Source organism: Populus trichocarpa, chromosome 1 (genome assembly GCF_000002775.5).
Source record: "Populus trichocarpa isolate Nisqually-1 chromosome 1, P.trichocarpa_v4.1, whole genome shotgun sequence".
NCBI classification, from domain to species: domain Eukaryota; kingdom Viridiplantae; phylum Streptophyta; class Magnoliopsida; order Malpighiales; family Salicaceae; genus Populus; species Populus trichocarpa.
The window spans coordinates 27,693,596-27,702,714 of NC_037285.2; the positions used below are offsets into that span (position 1 = coordinate 27,693,596).

The 9,119-nt window shown below is 34.3% G+C and overlaps 1 non-coding gene across 1 annotated transcript; it reads left to right on the forward strand.

Annotated features, from left to right (window-relative positions):
- Window positions 1-334: 334 nt before the first annotated feature.
- Window positions 335-473, forward strand: LOC127904938 (small nucleolar RNA Z247). Its single transcript, XR_008058361.1, has one exon. It is a non-coding gene; the product is annotated as a small nucleolar RNA Z247 (small nucleolar RNA).
- The last annotated feature ends 8,646 nt before the right edge of the window (window positions 474-9,119 follow it).

Genomic DNA, 9,119 nt, shown 5'->3' on the forward strand with positions numbered 1-9,119 from the left:
TCCCAATTCCCCCACAAGAAATTGATGTTCTTCATCCCAGCACACGTGCTGGTATCAAAATTCCAAATCCCAGTACATTATAGCTTCGTTGGGCTTCTCTCATCCTTGCCACCATAAATGCCTCCCTCACTGAAGACGTTCTCACTCAAATCATGTCTTATACCACATCACGTAAGTTTGGCTTGCATTAGATCGCACCTTTTCCTCAATTTCACGTGCCAAAGTTGTCCAAATTTGCACTCAACTGGCAAATATTCGCAAGGGTGCTCTGTCTGCTAATGAATATTTTCTCTCCATCAAACGACTGGCTGATGAACTTGCTCTTGTTGGACAACCTCTCACAGTTGATGATATCATCACCTACGTACTTGCAGGACTTGGGCAGGAGTATGATTCCTTAGCTTCCATCATCACCTCTCATTCAGATCCTGTCACTCTAGAGGAACTCTACTCACTTCTTCTTATAAGTGAGTCCCGAATTAATCATAACAACCAGCCACTTCAAGCCACTCCATTAGTCAATGTGGCTATAAAGCATCCTTTGCACCAATACCCATCCTCTTCTCACATCAATGCAAACTTTCAAAACCCAAATCAGGGAACTGATTTCTACCGTGGCAGAGGTCATTGTTTGCGTTTCAATTCCCGTAACCATGGTTCATCAACCTCTGTTACATGTCAGGTATGTTTTAAACCAGGTTATTCCACTAGACAGTGCTATCACAAGTTTGATCTTTCTTATCAGGATCAGCGCCATCCTAGAAACCAGCCTCAAGCCATGGTTGTTGCACGTTACCACACTGCTGATAATGAGTGGCATCCCGATACTAGAGCCACCCATCATCTAACCAATAATGCAAACAATATTCACTTGCTCAATGAAGATGACAATAGCCAGGATCATATTCAGGTGGCTAATGGTGCAGGTTTGAAAATCATTCACAGTGGCACTTCCACTTTCTCTTCTCCTTCTAAATCTTTTACGCTTAAACAAATTCTTTGTGTTCCTGAAATACAAAAAAAATCTTCTGTTTATTCATCTTTTTTGTCTCGACAATAATGTTTTCTTCGAGTTTCATGCCTCTTTCTTCCTTGTAAAGGATTACTTGGGGAACATCTTACATCGAGGTCCACTCAGTAACGGTCTTTACAACTTCTCAGCATCTCTTGCTCATCTTCAACCTCAAGGTCCATCCAGTATTCATGTGTCTGCCAAACTTTGACACCGTCGCCTTGGTCATGCTTCTTTTCCAGTCATCAATAAAGTTATATCACTAGCTCCTCATAATAAAATTACTTTTATTTGTTCTGAATGTCAATTGGCTAAAAGCCATGCTATGCCCTTTAAACATGTTCATGTTTCTGTTTTGAAACCATTGCAATTAATATATTCATATGTTTGGGGCCCGGCTCCTGTTTTATCCACCACTGGTCCTCATTACTACATTAGTTTTCTAGATGATGCAACAAAATATTTATGGTTATTTCCCTTAAAACTCAAATCTGATGCATATCAAACTTTTATCTATTTTTAAAATGTTGTAGAACACCAATTTGATACAAAAATAAAAGCCATGCAATCAGATTGGGGTGGGGAATTTCGTAGCCTCCATAAATATCTACACAGTCAAGGCATTAATCACCGAATAACTTGTCCCTATACCTATCAGCAGGCTGGTGCAATGGAAAGATGTCGTCGTCAAATTGTTGAAGTAGGTTTATCTTTACTTGATCATTCAAAATTACCACAAATATTTTGGGAAGATGCCTTCGTGACTGCTGTTTATATTATTAATAGATTGCCCACTCCAGTTTTAAATAATATTTCTCCTTACAAAATGGTCCACAAACATAAACCAAATTACAATTTTTTATGTGCCTTTGGTTGCGCTTGTTGGCCCTATTTACGCCTTACACTAGACATAAAATGGATTTTCGATAAAAAAAACTGCATATTTATTGGGTATAGTACTGGTCATCAAGACTACAAATGTTTAGATGTCTCTACTGGAAAAAATTTCATCTCCCGTCATGTTGTTTTTGATGAGTCTATCTATCCCTATACAGTCCCTACATCTGCTTCACTCACAACAAAATCCGATCTTGTTGTTCTCCCACTAAATCTTCAATTGTCATCCTCTAGTTCTCTTATCTCTGTAGGTACAGTTAATCAGACTCCTGCACCAAGCCAGCTATATATGATCTCACCGTCAAGTCCTTCCAATTATCTTTATGATAATTCTACCTCCCCTGCCAGCAATACTACTCCATCGCATCTATAGAATAGTATCGTTCCCTCTCCATCACCTTCTCAACTTCAGCAGTAGAATCAAAACACACACCCCATGATCACAAGAAGTAAGAATAACATCCACAAACCAAAAATCATATCTGATCACCATCTTCGCTATCCAATTCCCAAAGCCCTTATGACCACACAACCAAGAACCAACTTGCTATTCAACTGCAGTCAAGCACCATCATTGGCATGAGGCTATGAACAAAGAATTTGATGCCCTGTTAGCAAATGGAACCTAGACTCTGGTTCCCAAACCACCAAATGCCAATCTAGTTGGCTGCAAATGGGTTTACAAAGTTAAAAGAAAAGCTGATGGTAACATTGACCGTTTCAAGGCACATCTAGTAGCCAAAGGTTTTCATCAACAAGAGGATGTTGATTTTAGTGAGACATTCAATCCAGTGGTCAAACCACCTACTGTCAAATTGGTGTTATCTCCAGAAGTTTCACATGGCTGGTATCTTTGTCAAATCGATGTGCAAAATGCTTTTTTACATGGCCTTCTACACGAGGATGTCTTTATGACTCAACCCCCAGGCTTCATTCATCCACAATTGCCTCACCACGTCTGCAAGTTACAAAGATCTCTGTATGGTCTTTGTCAGGCACTAAGAGCATGGTTTTTTCGGTTGACTAATCAGTTGTAAGCCATTGGCTTCATCAGCAGTCATGCCGATCACTCTATGTATATTTATCACCAAGGCTCAACACTTATTTATTTTCTCATTTATGTTGATGACATAATTCTAACTGGGGCTGACATGCAAGCTATTAATCGTGTCATTACCTTGTTGCAGAACAAGTTTGCAGTGAAAGATATTTGTGACTTGACATTCTTTTTAGGAATTAAAGCTATTAGAGACACCAACGGCTTACATTTATCCCAACATCGTTACATTCTAGATCTCCTTACTCGCAGCCATATGGACAAAGCAAAGTCGTGCTTGACTCCCATGTCCACTTCCCAGTCATTAATATAGTTGGCGGGCTGCAATACCTCTCTTTCACTAGGCCTGATGTTGCCTTTGCAGTTCACAAGGTTAGCAAATATATGCATATTTCTCTTGAACCACATTGGACAACTGTAAAATGCATTTTGTGTTATTTAAAAAGCACGATCTCCCATACGTTGTTAATTCAACCAAGTACTGTTGTAAAACTTCATTCCTTCAGCGATGCGGATTGGGCATCTGATTGTGATGATAGACGATCAGTTTGTGCCTTTTGTGTTTATTTAGGCAAAAATTTAATTTCATGGGGGTGCAAACAGCAGCAAACCATTGCCCGAAGTAGTACTAAAGCAGAATACAAAGCTCTTGCCAATGTTGCTGCTGAAATTCAATGGATCCAATCCTTGCTAACTGATCTTCATGTTCAGCTTCTCTAACCTCCAAGTCTTTGGTGTGACAACATCGGAGCTACATACTTGACCAGTAATCCCCTATTTTATGCTCTCATAAAACATATTTAAATTGACTTCCATTTTATTCGTGATCAAGTTCTACATGGTCAACTTCATGTTCAGTTTGTGTCTAGCAAAGATCAATATGCAGATGCCCTCACAAAGCCGTTGTCTTTCACTCGGTTTCTTCTCTTGCATGCTAGTCTCACTATTCGTTCCTTACCCTTTCGACTACGAGGGTGTGTAGAAGAACAGGTCAATAAGAACTCTTCAAAACCAGAAGCAGAATCCTGAAACAAAGGAGATAAAGATAACAAGAGAAGATAAGATAACAAGCTTTTCAATTTCAAATGTATATTGATTAGTACTTAAAAGTGCATTTTCATTAAGGCTTTATATCATCATATTGCACTAAAGTATCATTAAATTCCCTAACTAAAGCATGATTTATAATAACAAGTCTGATAATATAATATATTTTTAATTTATGGTAAATGCTTGTTTTGAATGCAGTTATATCTCACAATTCAAAGGATTGATTGATGTGATTAACTATTAAAAGTGAAGAGACAAAAAAAGGGCTAAGCTAAGAGAAGAGATGCTGGTTCAATTCCAAACTGGAACACCATTCGGTTATTGGATCATAACTGGAGTTGTAGAACTCGGATTTAGGTCTACTTTATATGGATGGAAAGCTATGACATAGACCTAAAACTTTCATGAGAGTCCAAGACTCAATTCTGCCGTTTTCAAGTTCAAATCTTACCAACAACGGAGAAGTCGGAACCTGTCCTGCAGCTCAAACACTGTTCGGTTTTCAGCTCATATCTTGAGTTCTAGAAGTCCAAATGAGCTCTGGTTTTTTTTTGTTGGAAAGCTAAGACAATTGCCCATAGATTTCATGGAACAAAGGGCTCAAATTCTGATGTTAGCAATGACGGTTTGGCCAGCCAACAATGTCAATAACCAGCAACCAACAATGTCAAAAACCAGCCACCAAATCAATGGTTGGCCACCAACCAAATAGTTTGTCAACCAATCAATAGTTCCACATCTTAGCCTATAAAAGGAGGCATTTGCCATGTATTTAGTCATATTATTTTTTTCAGATCAAAATCATCTTCTTGCTTTCTCTCTTTGTAATGTTCAAGTTTTCTTTAATGCTATGTTAATATCTTGTTTATGCTTTTTCATTTCCTTTCCTATACTTAGTTAACTTATATCATGTTTATGTTCTTATATTGTTTATTTATGTTTTTCTTCTTCATTATGTTTAGCTAAGTTAATTATGTCAAGGTGAAAAGGTTTCACTAATAGTGTTAGAATAGGTATAATATAAACTCAACATGGACTTTAATGTTTATATCCAAGAAAGATTGTTATTAACATGTCTTATTTTTTTATTTTACTAATTCTTAATACCTTGCTTGTTAAATGGTTAATCTAGATTTGTGTTGTATAACACTTGGTACATCAAATGCTTGATTCTTCATAGTTTTCGGCCAACATCGTTGTTATGATAGGAACTTGATTTGTTGTTAACATAAGCTAGCAACATGAATGCCTGATGATATTTATAAGTATGGTGTTACTTAGATAAGATGATTAATATGATCATGTTAATAATTTATAATGAGCTAATAACGATAAATCATCCGATTAGAACCTCTTTTATGTGTGGTTTCCAATTGAGTAATAAAAAGAGTTTATATTATATTTATTTGAAATACCATTAGTGGATCCTCTAACCTTGACATCTGTTTTATTATTGTTTAATCCTTACATCAATATCACTTCCCAAAACTCTCTTCAACTCCTTTTATGTTATTATTCTCTTCAAATCTTTTTCTTTATTTGTAATTTATACAATTCACCTCTTTGTGGTTAGACATCGGTCTTGCCGGGTTATTTATTACTTTGACACTCCTACACTTGGGATAAGACATGAACTCTTTGATCATGTTATATATCATGCATAGGCTAACTAACAGGATAGTTCTTGCATTTCTGTAAAACTCAAAGTCTATTTAAAGACAACTAGAATGCAGAAGAATGTACTTAAGAAGAACATAAACAACAATTTCTTTAAGTCTTTCTCTCTAGTCCACTTTGGTTTCTTTAGGCCTTGACTATTTCTTTTCATGCATGCTAATCTTTTTTTTATTTAGTTATTTTGATTGTTAATTTTTCAAATTCTTTTTGGTACACCTTTTAAACTGGAATTAAGAAGAGAAGAATTGAAAACTTAAATAGTCTATGCTGCCTTTCTAGCATTATTTTGCACTTTGGATGGCTTGGCCATTATTTGATGATGTTTATTGGTTTTTCTTATTGCATTAGGCTTCTACAGATTTGACAGTCTTGAATGTCTATTTCTTTGAATTTTGAATTGTTAACAAAGGGATAAGGATGGTGCTTTGGATCTGAAATTGATAAGGAAAGAATAAGAAATTGAAATTATCTAAGTTGCCTTTCCAAAGTTTTTAAAAAACTTTTAATGGCTTGGTCATTGATTGTTATTTGTTTTTCTTCTAGTAGTAGGCTGCTGCAAATTTGCTAGCCATAACATGTTTTTTTTTTGTGCTATTGGTGTTCTCTATTGGATTGCTAAGTAAAATAGGGTAAAAATTGATTATGACAATCATTTTTTTTTTCAAATAAAAGTTACCATAACAATCAAGCATGAAGAAGAACCATCTAATTTTATTCGATAATATGATTTTTGCAATGTTATTTGTTTTGATGTTCATTCCTTATCGACAAACCTGTGATATAATTTTTTAAATAGTGTCATGTTATGTTTGTACAACAACTTTTGTTTATTTGCTCGTATTCAATCTAACAAGTCAATTTGTCACAAATCATTTTTGTTTCTTTTGTTTTTATGTGTGTTGCCCTCTATTTTTTTCAGTTACAATTTTTTTTGGATAAAAAAACTTGAGTCTAACCTAGTTTAATGAAGCATATTTAGTGATGGCTTTTATATTTATGCAGGTTAGCATATGTTTTGTTTACCGCTCTGCATTTCCTTTGGTTTTTGGTCTATTTATAAGTGCTAGTACAGGTTTGAACAACTCTGTTTTTTGCATTGCTTAAGGTTTCATTTTTTGAAGGCCTTCATGGCTATTGTTATTCTTTTTACGCATGCCTATATTCAAGCTCTTTTGTGCTTCCATTTAGCTGGATTACATAGTTTTTTTTGTTTTTTTCCTTATGTGACTATTGTTGTGATGTTATACCGCAATAAGAGTTTTATTTTTGTTAAGGCTTTTTCAAGCTAATATGGCTTTGTTTGTTCGAACACCATTTTTGTTTAAGTGCGCCTTGCATGATCCTCAAGGATTTGACTTGCTTTCTCACACTATTTCCTTAATGGAAAAGTTTTCTCGCTAGTCATGTGACAAACACCTAAATTTCTTGATGAATTGCTTAACCCTAACAATGGAACCTTTTCTAAGAAATTTTGAATCAATCCTCAAGCTTACAATTCCATGTTTGCCTTTACATCGATGGGTGCGAAGGTTATGTCTTTAAGATTAATGGTCATTTTCCTCCTGGTTAGTTATTACTTTATTTTTTTTATTAACTTTGTATTTGTAATGTAGATCTACTACGATGTTGCATGTGGATCAATGTCATTTTTGCTATTATGCATTGCAATTGCGCTGATTCTCTTAAAAATGACAAGCCACTTTTGAATCTTGACATTGTTTGTCTATTTTTAGCAAACTTCTATATTCAAACATTCATAAATCTAATCGCCAATTGCCATTAGTATAGCGGTTCATACTGACTAAGAATTGATCCGCAGCAACACGGGGGCCATCTATCTAGTACATACTATTGTCGATTAAAGACGTGGAGAAAACATGGAGAGAGAGAGAGGAAAAAAAATTCTTGGTTATCGTTAATCATATTGAGTGATGCTAACCAATTAGTGATGTGAGGAGGGGATATTGTTGAAGAATATGTTTATGAATGGAAACAAATAAAGAGTTGGTTTAGATGTGTGAAAATAATGTCTTAAAAGTGTTTATAAAATAGAATTTATTATATCTGTTAAATTAAATTGAAAAGCTACTAACATACTAGGTTCCAAATATCATTTTTTTTTTAATATTATAAATATCCATGTAAGAACATTATGAAGCTCATTAGGATAGCCCATCACCATGACTTTCACTTAATTTACCACAAATCCACACTTATAAGCACTTAAAAGAAAGGTATTTTTTTTTTCAATATGGAACATACATCTTTTTCTTCTTCTTTTTTAGATTAACGTGGGTGTTCAGGCCAGTTTGCGCGCACCTCGATTAATCTCACAGGCCCTAAAGTTAACGATCATCTAAGCCTCCAGTGACCATGAGGTTTGTGGGACTCGAATTGATGATCTTTAGGGAACAAATTCAGGACCTGACCCCTCAGGGTTGACATCTTTTTCTTCTTGCATGAACAGGCCGCTATAGCAAATCAGATGAAGATTGTGATTTATGAATGCAGTAACTTCTATATCAAGAATGATAATGATATTTCATTATAAAGATGTTAAATGCAATGAAAGGGTGCATAAGGAGCCCGTTGCTACTTACCTTTCAGCTGTTGTTTGTAGCTTTGGTCCCCTTTAGAAAAAGCTTTTTTTTGCGGTGGAAGGTGTGGTATGTGATGGGTTTACCTTATGGGCCTTTTGCAGCATCCGTGCTGCAGAAGGTTTGATTTGTTGTTTTATTATTTTATTATTTTATTATTTTACTCTTGACTTGGATCATAAATCAACAAAATTGTAGCTGTCGTCTAGCAAATGACACGAATCTACTTTCCTTGCGTATTGGCTGATAATATCGTGCTGCTCCTCACAAAATATTCAGTTACAAAGTTTATTGAGGTTATTTTTTAAAATAATTTTTATTTAAAAATATATTAAAATAATATTTTTTAAAAAAAAATTATTTTTAATATTAACACATTAAAATATTTGAAAACACTAAAAAAATATTAATTTAAAGCAAATAAAAAATTAAAAAAATTTTAACTTTTTTAAAACGTTTTTAAAACACAAAAGTAAATAGAGAACACCAGTTTAAAAGCACATGTTGTATTGTACCAACTATTATTTTTTAAGGGATTTTTAAAAATAATTTTTGATTGAAAATATATTTAATAAAAAATATATTACTATTATGAAAAAGATTAAAATAATGAAAATAAACTTAAAATAATAATAAAAAACAATTCTAGAAAAGAATTGTTATGGAGCTGTTATTTGCAATTATAGCAAAACTTTTAAATTTTTTTTATAAAAACACGACAACGAGTGGTCAATAACGTCAATGCCGTTATACAGCGGCATTATATTTAAAATAAAATAAAAAAGATTTAATTTTCTCTCCTCTCTCTGTCTCTCTGCTCGCTTAATTT